The sequence below is a fragment of the Pogona vitticeps genome, chromosome 11 (assembly GCF_051106095.1).
Source record: "Pogona vitticeps strain Pit_001003342236 chromosome 11, PviZW2.1, whole genome shotgun sequence".
NCBI classification, from domain to species: domain Eukaryota; kingdom Metazoa; phylum Chordata; class Lepidosauria; order Squamata; family Agamidae; genus Pogona; species Pogona vitticeps.
This window is the reverse complement of record NC_135793.1, coordinates 20,123,914-20,137,405: the sequence shown is the minus strand read 5'-3', so window position 1 is coordinate 20,137,405 and position 13,492 is coordinate 20,123,914.

Sequence of the window (13,492 nt, the reverse complement as noted above, 5' to 3'; positions counted from 1 at the left end):
CTTACTTGGCTTTTTAAACCTATCACCTCCAATAAAAACAACAAAAAAGTAAGATTTGGTTATGATAATAACGGTTCCATGGCACATAACTGTTTGGTATTTCTGCCCACAGTGAGAACATGTAAGTGAATGATGCTGAGTGGCTAAGAGAAAGCACATGACTTTTTTTGCCACTGCGCAGACAGTCAGAAGCTAGGAGAAGAGAGCATTGGAGTCAGTCAGTGTCAGTCTGAGCGAGTGTTCAGACGGACTTCATGATGATGTTTTCTCTTCTTCAATTTTTGCTAATAAAACCATTTGGTTATTGTCAGGTAAAGTGACTTTTCGTTATTATCACAGTGAATTTTGTAACAGTATATTTTGGGTGAGCCTCAGAACGGATCGCTGGCTGAATTTGAAACGTAAAAGAACTGATGAGCGTGCATCCCACTCAAAGCAAAACAAAGTTTTTCCTAAGTATCTTAAAAAGTCTCGCCATTATAACAAAGAATATCTGTTGATGAGACTCTTTGTCAGAAACTAAATAAATTTTTGGTGGCCTTTAGGATTTTAAAATTTGAGCTAAGTCTTGATGGTTTGCAGCAACAAAAGATTTTTAAAGAGGGTCTCGTGTTAAAGTAAAGGCTAAGAAAAACTGGTCTTGATGTATTCTCTGAATTAGAATCAAGAAGTGTAATGTCTCCTGTCTCTGATCTTGATGCAGGACAAAGGGAGACACTGCCTTACAACCCTCACTGAAGCCAAATTCAGTAGCCACTCCTGTTTACTTCTGTATATGGAACAGCAGGATCATTATTTTTGCCCCAGGCAGCAAAATATCTTGAGCTGCCTCTGGGCTAAGGAGCCCTACAGAGGATGTTTCCAGAGGAGATGAAGGGAAAGTTCTGCTCAGAAGTCCCACACCTTATTTATTTACCCTGCTTCTTGTTTGTATGTTATGTTTCTTAAAACTTTGACAACAGTTGCATCCAATCCAGTTTGTTTTTTATTATTGTTTGTATTAGGGGTTTTTGTAATGCATTTCAAACTTTTGTCTTAAATGTTTCAAAACTGGCAAGGAGATATTTTAAACATGAATGGGACTGCAATAATCATTAAGCATGAAAATCGAAAGAAAACTACAGAAAGAAGTGGTTTGAATGGGGGGGACAGAGTGATGCTTACTCCTAGTTCTGTATCAACATTTGCAGCTGTAGAACAGGAAAGGTGAAACATCAAGCAGAAAGTCTAGTCAGGTTTGCTTTTTGTTGAAAAGCTTGGGTGCTGAGTAAATTGAAAAGTCTTCAGTAGACACAGGAAGGTATGAGGTGGAAATCTATCAGAGGAAGCGTTCTGTACATCTGGTCTGTCCTCACAAACATTTGTTGGTATTCAGCTGTCATGCAGCTCCCTCCAGAACATGTCAGCATTAGGAAGAATTGACTGATAGAGATGTTTGACAGGAGAACAGGCTACCTCAGAAGACCTTTGAAAATGAGGTCCTTTATTTGCACACACACACACCCCCGGGCGAAAGGTGAAGTTATCCAAAGGTGCAATTAATTTTGAAGATTTGTTTGAATTGCAGCAGATAAACAGGGAATAAGATCTACAAGATGAAGGCAGAATATAAAATAAAACAAAGGAAAAAAATCTACGAATTTTTGAATGCCGTGTGCTAATTCCTATAGACTCATGCCAGTTTTAAACAAAATTGCCCCACAGCAGATTGGAGAGGAGAAGATTATGTCCGGATGATCTGAATGCCTGCAGCTTAGGTGGTTTTCCTGGTGCTGTTAACTGTAGATAGGTGACTTCAGTGTCTCTGATTCATCTCCAGTGTGTGGTGTATAAAATGTTTAAATTGGACTTGGATGTCCCTTTAAACACAGGGCGCTATCAAAAAGGGAGCTGGTAGCTCTCTGAAGAAAGAGGACTGCCCTCGCCGAAAAAAGACACAGACCCACCCATTTAACAGTGTTCCTCTCAGGTTACTATTAAAAAATAAAATGCAAAACTTTTATCCCCAACGGACAAATAGATTAAAAAGCACAAAACTTTTGACGGAATCCCCAAGTGGTGCGTCTGGGAAACAGATCTGCTCCCACATCCTTCAAAAGTACACATATAAAAACAGCAATAATTGCCTTTTTGCAAAGCCTGCCGAAGGTGGTGTGTACATAAGGGAAACTGTGTCGCAATTAAAGTGAGAACAAAGAAATAAGGAAATAAAAACATGACGAATAATTTTGCATGTGAAGAGGTGTGCTGTTAAGTGCATTTACTCAGAAGAAACACACACACACACACACACCCCGTTGCCTTCAGTGGAAACTTTACTCTGTGCTACGTGTGGTTTAGGATTGCGGCTTTTGTAATGGCAGCTGGATGCCAACCGCCTTGCAAATACAAAGCAATCAATTGCAGGAGAGGAGAGAACACCCCCCTTTTAAAAAAAGAAAGAAAAGCAAGACACTGTAATGCAGAATAGCTGACCCCTACCGGTAGAAAGCTATAATGGAGCTGACGGATAGCTAAAAGTTCAGTTGTCTTGTAAGACAGAGGGTGAAAAAGGGCACCTTGAATATGGTCCAATTGCGGTGTAGTTTTGTTTTGATCAGGAAGGACGTGGTAGGGAAACTATTCAACGTGGTTGAAGGTTCGGGTGTGCGTCTGTGTTCTGAGTCATTTTGACCCAGAACCCACAGCAGCCGGCTACACTGGAATGCCTGCTTGTCATTGGCACATTGACTGTGTTAGCTTCTTCTTCAGGCTGGGTTTTCCTTCCATTTATGCTGTCCCTTTGAAACGTTGGCTTCTGCTCTCCTTGCAGAGAAGTACTCGTAGTTTCAAAAGGTTTCTCTACGGTCCAAGCCGTGTTTGATGCAAAAGGGAGTGTGTTGCTATGACTCAAATGGTTCTGATGGAGAGGGGAGAGTTTAGAAATGAATAATTTTGGCAGGAAAATTCAACAAAATTTGTTATCAACTCGGCAGCGCCACAGAGGTAGGGGTGGGGACCTGGGTAAGGGCATCCCTCTTAAAAGCTGTCCGTTTAGCACCCAATGCCATGCTTTTGGAGAATGGCTAAAATAGAGGGAAAGTTTTCTGCATTGCCCTTAAGCTGTAAATATTAAGGTAAAGGCTCCCCATGACATTTAGTCCAGTCATGTCTGACTCTAGGGCGCGGTGCTCATCCCCATTTCCAAGCTGTAGAGCCAGTGTTTGTCCGAAGACGGTTTCTGTGGTCATATGGCCAATGCGACTAGACACAGAATGCTGTTACCTTCCCATTGTGGTGGTACCTATTTATCTACTTACATTTGCATGCTTTCAAACTGCTAGATTGGCAGGAGCTGGGACAAGCGATGGGAGCTCACTCCGTCGTGTGGATTCGATCTTACGATGGCTGGTCTTTTGACCTTGCAGTCCAGAGGCTTCTGCGGTTTAACCCGCAGCGCCACCATGTCACCCTGTAAATATTAAACCAGTAGGCTAAACCTATGGAGAACAAAAACTACAGAACTTGTTGAATGGATGAATGCTGAAGAGGGTCTCTCACCAGGAAAAGAATCCGGTTGGACCATCTGAAAGACCCTTAATAGGCTTTGAAGTGAAGTAGGAAGGTCAAAGGATAATGAAGTAGCAACTTGGATACAGGACAAATTTTCTGTGATTGTTTAGAAATTCAAACAATGCAACACGTATGTGCACGCAATTTATGGCCCACTATGAGTACAAAAGAAGATCTAACAAAATGGTTGAGATAGCGCTATCAAAATAGCAGCCCGCTTCCGGTCAAAAATGTTCTAATTACCTTAACACTTAAATTTTTAAAACCTTTTTTTTACTGTATTTCCCATCAATTAAAAATTTTAAATTATGCAACAGCCTGAGACAAAGAAAGAAGGGAAAGCACCTTGCAAAATACTCGTAACAACCAGCTCAAGAGCAGCCTGCAGGAAAGCATAGCTCTCTGTGATGTAAAAGAAACATGGAATAAAGCCAGACTCTAGTGCAGCCCCATCTACCTTTGGCTCCCGGGGTATTGGACTATGATTCTGATATTCCTCAGCCAGTATGTTCTGTATCAAAGGTGATGACAGTTGTAAACCAATGACTTATAGGGATGTAAGGTTTAGGAACCACTGTGGTACGGGTTTGCACTTTTCTTTGGAAAATATGCATTAAAAACAACAACAACAAAGCACAAGGAGGGAAGTGCATGTTCCAAGGAGCAGGCTCATTAAAACAGCCACTGGTGTATAGTCTTAAACAGCAAAGGGACACCTTGAGGACTAGCAACTGTATTGTACCATTGTTGTGTTATGTGTCATCAAACCTTATAGCGACCCTAATAGGGCTTTCAAGGTAAGTAAAATATTTAGGGAGGGTTTTTACCAGTCCTACACACACACACCCCAAGTGAGTCTCCATGGCCAAGCAGGGATTCAAACCCAGGTCTCTAGAATCCCAGTCTATCACTCTATCCGCTACACCACCCTGGGTATGTGGTAGTATTTCTTATTATACCATTCATGTCTGTTATAGTCTACTTCATCAGATGCATGAAGCGTTATTTAGAATATCAGCCCCTACGGTGCACACAAGAGCTTGCCTTATAGTGAACCAGACTGCTGGCTAAGCTAGCTCAGGACTGTGAAATTGGATGGAATGGCTGTCCAGACAGATTTCTGCCCGAAATGTGCCCTTCCTGTTGAACTTCCAAGCCTTATCCTCTGAGAATTTGGTGGGAGAAGAAGGAAGCAGGAGGAGGAGGTAACGACCAGCCGCGTCCTTTTGATGCCCCTCCTTGCTACTGGCTGCTGTGCATTGCGCCCAACCCACCAACATAGGCACCAATTGCCATTGCTCCGGTGCCACCACAGAGAAGTCTCCCTGTCGTCTCTATGCCAGCTGTGTGCCTGTGGGCAAAAGGGTAGGAATGAAGTCCTCTGAGCCCAGGCCCCAAGTGGCTCAGTAAGAGAGGAGGCCCTTTCCAGAAGATGCTGACTGCCAGCTATTTAGGGCTCTAGATGTCCGCTCTTGTGCCTAGACTAGGGTGTATTCATGGGGGATCGAAAATATGCCAAGTCCTCTATCTGTGAAGATTCTCAGTCATCCAGGTGAGGCTATCTGGAAGTTGAGTCATGGCAAGTGGACTTTTCCCTTATTAGGTCGACCTAGACTCTGATGTTAGGAAAGTGTACGGGCAAGAGGAGAAGGGAACGACAGAGGATGAGATGGCTGGACAGGGTCACCGAAGCGACCAACATGAATTTGACACAACTATGGGAGGCAGTGGAAGACAGGAGGGCCTGGCGTGCTCTGGTCCATGGGGTCACGGAGAGTCGGACATGACTTAATGACGAAACAACAACAACAACAACAACAACAACAACAACAACAACAACAACAACAACAATGTGGCCATGTACATACACATTCAGACCTGGATTTTTATGCAGGTCATCAAACAGGACGACCAATGCCATTTCTGTACCATGGCACGGCCTGAAGCCCAACTGGAATGGATCCAGGGCTTTAGATTGGGAAGGGAAGGGACTGGGAGGGAAAGACAGTCAGTGAGGCTTGCATTTGTATTTTACCCAGATTCTGGACCCATTCCTGTCAGACTTCTTTCCCTCACCATTTGGCCCAGAAATACTTCTGGTTACTCTGAATGTTTGCCTGTCTTACTCCTAGGACACCACAAGGACCTGATGTCACAAAGGTGCAGCCCGCTGACATCACAGAGACTTAACCTCCTGGTTTGAGATAATGTCTGGCTTGCCCATCCTTGCGCATCTTTCAGAGTTTTGAATTTTTGGTTCAACTTCTCTAGCTGTGCAGCAGAAGTGTAGGAATTCAGAGCGAACAGATTCCCCAGAGTAGTCTTCCCCTTTTTTCATAATCTGGTTTCAATAACTCACTCTGAGACATTAGTAATAGAAAGAGCTTTTTAAAAAGTTTCATTTACTTACGGTTGAACATATCAAACAGCAAACTGACAAACATGACTGCTTTCAACAACAAACTTCAACATGCTCCCTGCTTCCAACAGACTACTGAGAGAGAAAAAAGACACAGAGCAGACAGGCGGGACTCTCTTTGAATTCAGAGGCAGAGAAGGAATGATTGGCTAGTGCTGGATAGACTGACAGTCACCCCAGCTCAGAAAAGTCCCTCACACCCATATCTACTAGAGACAGTGTGTGAGGCTGGAAAAACCTCCAACAGGGTAAGATGTCTTCACTGTCAATTACATTTGAGTCACAATCTAATTAAATTTTGTGCTGCTTCTTTCCTTTCCTTCTTTGGCTCAACAGAATCTCCCTTCCTCTTTCTGGCATTCCACGGGGGTATCTCCTGCACATCTTTTCCCGTACAATGCCTCTTCCTCAGCTGAGTTTCCAGAGATGCTCTGTCTTCTTCTAAAGAGAATCAGAGCTCATGAGAGGAAAATCCGGGAGAAGCCATTCCCCATTCCCCTCCCCTGGGTTTGGCAATGAAGCAGAGTTATGGCTGGCGCTTTCAGCGTTGACTCAGAAGCTGCATCAGCATCTGTTGTGGCGGAGAAGCATCTTCTGAATGAAGCGGGGAGGATAAGGAATGCCAAAGAGAACACTGCAGGCTCTCCCCCCCCCCCCGCCTTTGGTTTCTTTTCTTTGTCTCAATGAGTATATCCAGGCTTCCGTAGCTCCACACAGGCTCTTGGTACTTGAAAAAGTTGTGAAAGGCAAGCTGAATTTCTCCCCAGATGTTCTGCTGGTTCATTCTGCTGCTACCCTTTCCTGGGAAATCAGAATTACTCACCTGTAAGTAAGCAAAAGACCATCTGGCACTACAATTGATCAAGGATTCCCTCAAAACCATGTCCCTGTGAAGATCCTTTGAAGAACGCAAGCCAAACCCAAACCATCTTTGGAAAGGGCTGTAGCAAGCACAAAGACAATCTTGGCTTGATTATGTTTACGCTGGAGTTGGCATTTTCACCCTCTGGGCAAACGTGGCCTTAGGGACCCATAGGTGCTTTTCAGCACCTTTGGGCCCTCCCAGCACCACAGACCTTCCCAAAATGCCCAAGACGATCGGGGAGGAAAGGTCAAGGGGAACTGGAAAAGTTGTGGTAACCTTCCGGATATTTAATTCTAGTTCTCATTGGACTGATCAGCATCTGGAGGTCCCCAGGTTCTGCAGCCCTGTCTTAACAAATCTCGGGAAGATGAATTGGGAGCAGCCACTGTCTCAGCTCTGTCAACTTGATCATGAGCCCACAGGGCAGAAGGAAATGCCCAAAAGTAGTGTAGTCTATTCCACAGAGGTGGGCAAAGAGCATATTGGATGACAACTCCCATCAGACCTATCCAGCATAAACAATGAGGAAGAATGCTGGGGTTTGTAGTTGAACAACATCTGGAGAGCCCCCGCTTTGCCCACCCCTGAGCTTAAAGGTTAGATGTGGCTAAGAACAGCAGCCAGTGGTAGACCTGACTTTCTCTCTAAATTGGTCTGATGGTCCCTTAAAGCCACCAGAGTAGGTGACTGAGACCCTCATATTCTAGGCTGGGGGAATAGCATTTCTTTTGAGTTTGTTATGTAAAGGGGGACTTCTTCTCGTCTATCCTCCATCTCCTTCCAATGGATTTCACAGAATGACATCCATTCTGCTATTTTGAAGGCCAGATAAAAACGGATGTCCACTCCATGTCCTCCCATTGTGCATGGATTTTATCAAGTGCTTTCCTGTCCCAATGCCTTTCCCATGTTTTTTTCCTAATATAAGAAGCTCCAAATGCTTTAGGTCTACCTAAACTGACACCCTCTAGATAATTTGCCCTACCAAAGCTCTCACATATCCCCAGCCATCATAACCACGGCCCTTCACCATTTTTTTAGTTTCTGTCCCCTCCTGGTTTTGTTTGCTTTCGACACTATAACTTTTTCATTTTTAAAAAGGAATGTGTTGTTTACTAATTACTTCTCGGCAGCCAGATTGTCATTACTGTTCTTGTTGTTTCAATGAACCAAGAAGTCAGCTGAGTTTATCTGGCCTGAAAATGCTATCAGGTCATACATAACCTGTAGGCCAGAAATACAAAGTAGTGCTCTCTGGTTCTCTCTAGTGGCCAATTCAGATGTTGCCCCTTGCAAATGTTTATAAAAAGAGAAAGGACACACTGCCAAACATCCTCTCGCACAGCTTCGTGAGTCACAACGGGAGTAGGCCGACGGAAGCAATGGAACTTACAGGACAGTTGACTCACCAAATGTCCACAGATTCAATGGGCCCTTGCCGGCTGCTTCTGATTAAAGAAATAGTGGCAGAAAACTTGAAAAAAAAAACAGCCAATATGCCTTTCAAAAAAATTCTACAAATGCCTATTATAAGTAATTTTGAAAAGAACCTGGAAAATGTTACCTCTTACTTCTTAAAAGCCAAATACTTTCCCCTTTAGTTTCACTCCAGTTTTGTAACTACTTCTTACATCGCTCATTACCCCCAAAAGCAACTAGTTACAGGTGATCATGTTACTTGTAACTAATTGCTTCCGATTCTTTGAACAGCGAAAATGCAACCCTTGGCAGCAAAATCACCGCCCACCTCTACTGTTTGTTGACAAGTCAGCTGAGATGGCCCCCTGGTGCATTGATAATAAAGATTGATTCATGATTGATCTCTCTTTTACACATACCTTGTAAACAATAATTTCTGCCGTTTTGTGTACAGGCATGCATGCAAACAATCAGTTATATAGAGAGCAAGGCAATAAGTACAGATAACTTTGCATTATTTGTGTTGGTGCAATTGTAGTTAATTCTGCCCCTGTACATAATGAGGATGGTCCCTCACAACAGCCAGAGTGCCTGGCTAGCTAACATTGTGCTTTGGGGTGGCCGTCTTCCCATCGTCTGCACTTTATGTAACCAATGAACATCATATAAGGAGTCTATTTAACACAACTCTTTGTCATCCAATTTGCTGTTCCTGCCAAATATTTGTGGGCATCTGAGGAATGCTTTCAACAAACAAAAATGGAGGAGGGACACAAATAAAGTCTTTTTTTTTTTAAATGTATGTGTATTCATTCAAAGCTTTTCCTCCCTTGGTTAAATTATAAACCATAAACACAGCATATTTACTGAATGTGCTAGCAGGGAGAGGAAATAATAGCTTGAAACAACGCAGGGGGCAACCTATAACCGGAATTCTTTCATATGGGCAAACAGGATTTACAAATGGAAGCACTGAGGGTGGGTTAGAAGCAGTTAGAGCTTAGGAGATTTAATTAATTAATTAATTATCTAGATTATAGATTGTATATATATATAAATCTCAGAATTCTCCACTGGCACTCCCATGGCCACTGGCTGTGTTGACTGAAGGACATTCCCCAAAATAACTTTCCCCAACTCAAAGCCTAGGTAAAGGTAAAGGTTCACCTTGACATTTAGTCCAGTCGTGTCCGACTCTAGGGCACGGTGGTCATCCCCATCTCCAAGCCATAGAGCCAGCATTTGTCTATAGACAGTTTCCGTGGTCACGTGGCCAGCGCAACTAGACACAGAATGCTGTGACCTTCCCACCGAGGTGGTTCCTATTTATCTACTCGCAGTTTTACATGCTTTCAGACTGCTAGGTTGGCGGGAACTGGGACAAGCGACGGGAGCTCACTCCAACACGTGGATTCTTACGACGGCTGGTCTTCCGACCTTGCAGCACAGAGGCTTCTGCGGTTTAACCCGCAGTGCCACCACGTCCCTGTGGTTCAAAAATGGCTCCCAAATCCACACTATTTTAAACTGCATCACGGCTTCCATTTCGTCTGACGTTGCTGGCTAGCCAGTGCTGGGAGGTTTCCTGGCTACTGACAGGAGAGTAGATTCCTCACCCCTTAACCTGGCACAAAAAATGGAGCTGCTTGAACAACATAACCAACTGGCCATTACTGGGAGGCTTCCTGGCTACCTTGGCACTGGCTGGCAAGTGATCTTGTTCTTGCCCAGGGGGCAACTCCAGAGACTTCACTCGTCCCACATTCAAACGGGTGAAAATTCTCAGTGGCTGCCGTGCCCCTGGCACATTCAGTGGTGGGGAGCCTCTCTGTGCTGGCCAGTCAATGGTGTTGCCCGGAACCCCATGTCCTGCTTGAATGGGAGGAATTGCATTAGAACCAGATGTGTGTGGCCAGGCATGCTCTTGCCTCTTTGCAATTGACCAGATTATTGCAATCATGTAATTCCAGGAGACCTGGGTTCAAAATCCCCACTCAGCCATGGAACCTTACTGGCGGAATGGAACTGGTAAAACCACTCCTTAAATATAGTATCTCACTTTGAAAGCCCCTTTAAGGTTGCTATAAAGAGCCTCGTGGCACAGTGGTTAAACTGCTGTACTGCAGCCAAAACTGTGCTCACGACCTGGGGTTCAATCCCAGGTAGCAGGCTCAAGGTTGACTCAGCCTTCTATCCTTCTGAGGTCCGTAAAATGAGTACCCAGCTTGCTGGGGGGGGGGGGCAATGTGTAGCCTGCATAACTAACTTGTAAACCGCCCAGAGAGTGCTTGAAGCGCTATGGGGTGGTATATAAGCAGCACGCTTTTGCTTTTATAAATTGGTCTTTTATAAATTGGACAACACATGACATATACGCAGAGCACACTGGATTGTAAGTGAAAATCTGCACCATTCTGGGCTCAGAAATCAAGTTCTCAGCACCAGTCAAGTAGAAGCCCCCTAGCAAGGGCTGAAAAAGGCGCACACGGAGGTGCTCTGGGGGCAAATTGGTCCACGATTATATCATGCGATGGCTGAGGGGGGGGGGAAGTGAACCAATCCATTCCCGCAACACACCAAACAGCAGGACAAATACCCATCCGAGGAGTGAACCCCAAGTCAACTAAATTCAAAATACCTTGTGAACAAAAACGTTTGGTCTGTTGCTGAAGCCATTGCAACGTGGACACCAACAGAGAAAAAAGACTTCTTTGGACTATACCTCCCAAAATTCCTCAGCCAAAATGGCCAGTGACCACATTCAGAGACTTGTAGTCCAAAAATTTTCTTTTCCAGGTCCAGGGTGTCAATCTGAGCTGCAGGGCTGTGGCCAGAAAAGGTCCTCTCCCTTGTGTTTTTGAATAGCACATGTGAGATTCTGGCAGGGGCCAGTCTCAACGGAAGATGTTAAGTGGCAGGCGGATACGGGAAGATATTTTTTAATATCCTTGCACCACTTATTAACGGCCCTATTTCTATTTGTCTGTGATACGTGAAGGAGACCAAAAGTAAGGGCAACTTGGCAAAGTTGATGTTCTCATCAACCGCATCGTCTTAATCTGTCAACGAAGGAATTACTTCAGTTGAACTTTAAAATATACAGTGGTGCCTCGCTAGACAATGATAATCCGTTCCACTGAAATCGCTGTTTAGCGAAATCATCGTCTAGCGAAAAGCATTTCCCCATTAGAATGCATTGAAACCTGTTTAATGCGTTCCAATGGGGAAGAATTGTTGTTGTCTAGTGAAGATCGGCCATAGGAAAGCCACTTTGCAAACCGCCGATCAGCTGTTTAAATAGCTGTCTTGCAAAGCTTAGGTCCCGAAAACACCCGTTTTGTGAGCACGGAGGGATCTGTCAAAATTGTTGTCTAGCGAAAATTGGTTTGCGAAGCAGGGACCAAACATTGTCCAGCAAAATTCCCCCATAGGAATCACTGTTTTGCGAATCGCTATAGCGATCGCAAAAAGTCAATGTCTAGTGAAAAAACTGTCATGCGGGGTAACTGTCTAGCGAGGCGCCACTGTACTGAAATTCTGCCCACCATTGCATTTAATTCCTTTGCTTAGAGTTATCCATTGTATGGGAAGGAGTCAGATTCTCAACAAGGTCTGAAGCTCTGCTTCTTCATATGTTAAGCTGATGGGCAGGTGTAATTCAAAAGCATTTCCTGGGTTGGTAAGTCTGTCTTCCTTTCTTCCCAACATCTATCACCATAGGAATGTTACAGGTTAAAGAAATCAGATTTTTCTTTGTGTTCCTTTTTCTTGCGTTTTTGTTACTGAAACCCATATTTATAAAGGACCATCTTTGAGCGCTTGTTTGTGGGAATAGCTGCCAAGAATACAGAACTAGGGAGTTTGTTTGTTTGGTTGCTTTTATACACTATGTCTCCTCTAATGAGCTTAAGAAATTGTTCACGCCTGTTCTCCCTCCACCCTTTTATTGTGACAGCCACCCTTAGAGGAAGGTCATGAATGGCCCAAGGTCATCCAGTTATCTTGTCCGTGAAGGCCAGACTCTTCCTCTACTTCTTACACCACTAAAAGTGAAGTCCGTTAAGCATCAACCCTTACATCGATAAATCCTATTGGAAAGTGCTTCTAGAGTTTCCAGCTTAATGAGATATCTACAGCTGTTGTATTGCAATAAGTATCTGTCATTTAAAAGTGTGGGAAGCACAGTTACAAACGGGCCAGACAAAATGGATATGTGATAAATCATACATCTCAGTTTTCACTGAAGGACTGGGAATCCTTCACTAAATCCTAGAGCCTGAACAAAAAGGTGGACTGCAGCTGCATCATGGAAGATGCTGCTTAATACGGGGCAAAGGATTTTTCCAGCTAGAATTTGGAAACCATTAGGCATTTAATGAGCTAGCTGGACTTGCAAAATGTTTCCAGTTAGCATTTTAAGACTCCTCGCCCCTCCTCCCCACCATTTCCCAAAGGCTTACAAAATTTCTTGTGACTTATTTGAAAGAAATAGCATTCTCCTATGTTTAAAAAAATTGCTTTTACCTTTATTCAGCTGTCTTTTCTTCTTCCAAACTGGCAAAGCTCACCAAAACTAAACTAAACTAAAACCTTCTAGAGCCTGCAAATCATTACATTTGATCTCTCCTGAGATTTTTCAGCTGCAGCTAGTGCTGCAGTCTTCTCATGCATACTTACCTGGGAGCAAGTCTCATGCAACCCAGTAGGATTCATGTCTGAGTAGAGCTGTGTAGGATTATATTGCAAATGCCTTTTGAAAACGCAACCATTTAAGATTACATTGACAACAATACATAGACCCATTTTCTTTTAGTCATGTGGGTATGATTAACAACTGAAATCTAGAAAGATCTGGCAATGATTCTGAAATAACTTGTTGTTAGGGTAAGGAAAGAGAAAGACCAAATGTCAGATGCATTGACTCCCTAAAAGAAGCCACGGGCTTGATTTTACAAGAGCGCTACTGAGGACATGACATTTCCAGATGGCTCATTCATAAGTTCACCATAAGTCAGAAGCAACTTGATGCCACACAACAACAACAGGTTAAGACAAGGTAACCGAAGCCGTTGACTTCTAGTAACGGTTCACAGCAATATACATCTCTATGGTTTTGTCCTAACTCTGAGTACCCCAGATTTCAGAGCTCCTGAAAATCTATGCCAATGTTTTGTAGTACTTTTATAATGTTTTCTTTCCCTGCTCTTGAGACGTGCATGGCGATCACAACTGTGCTA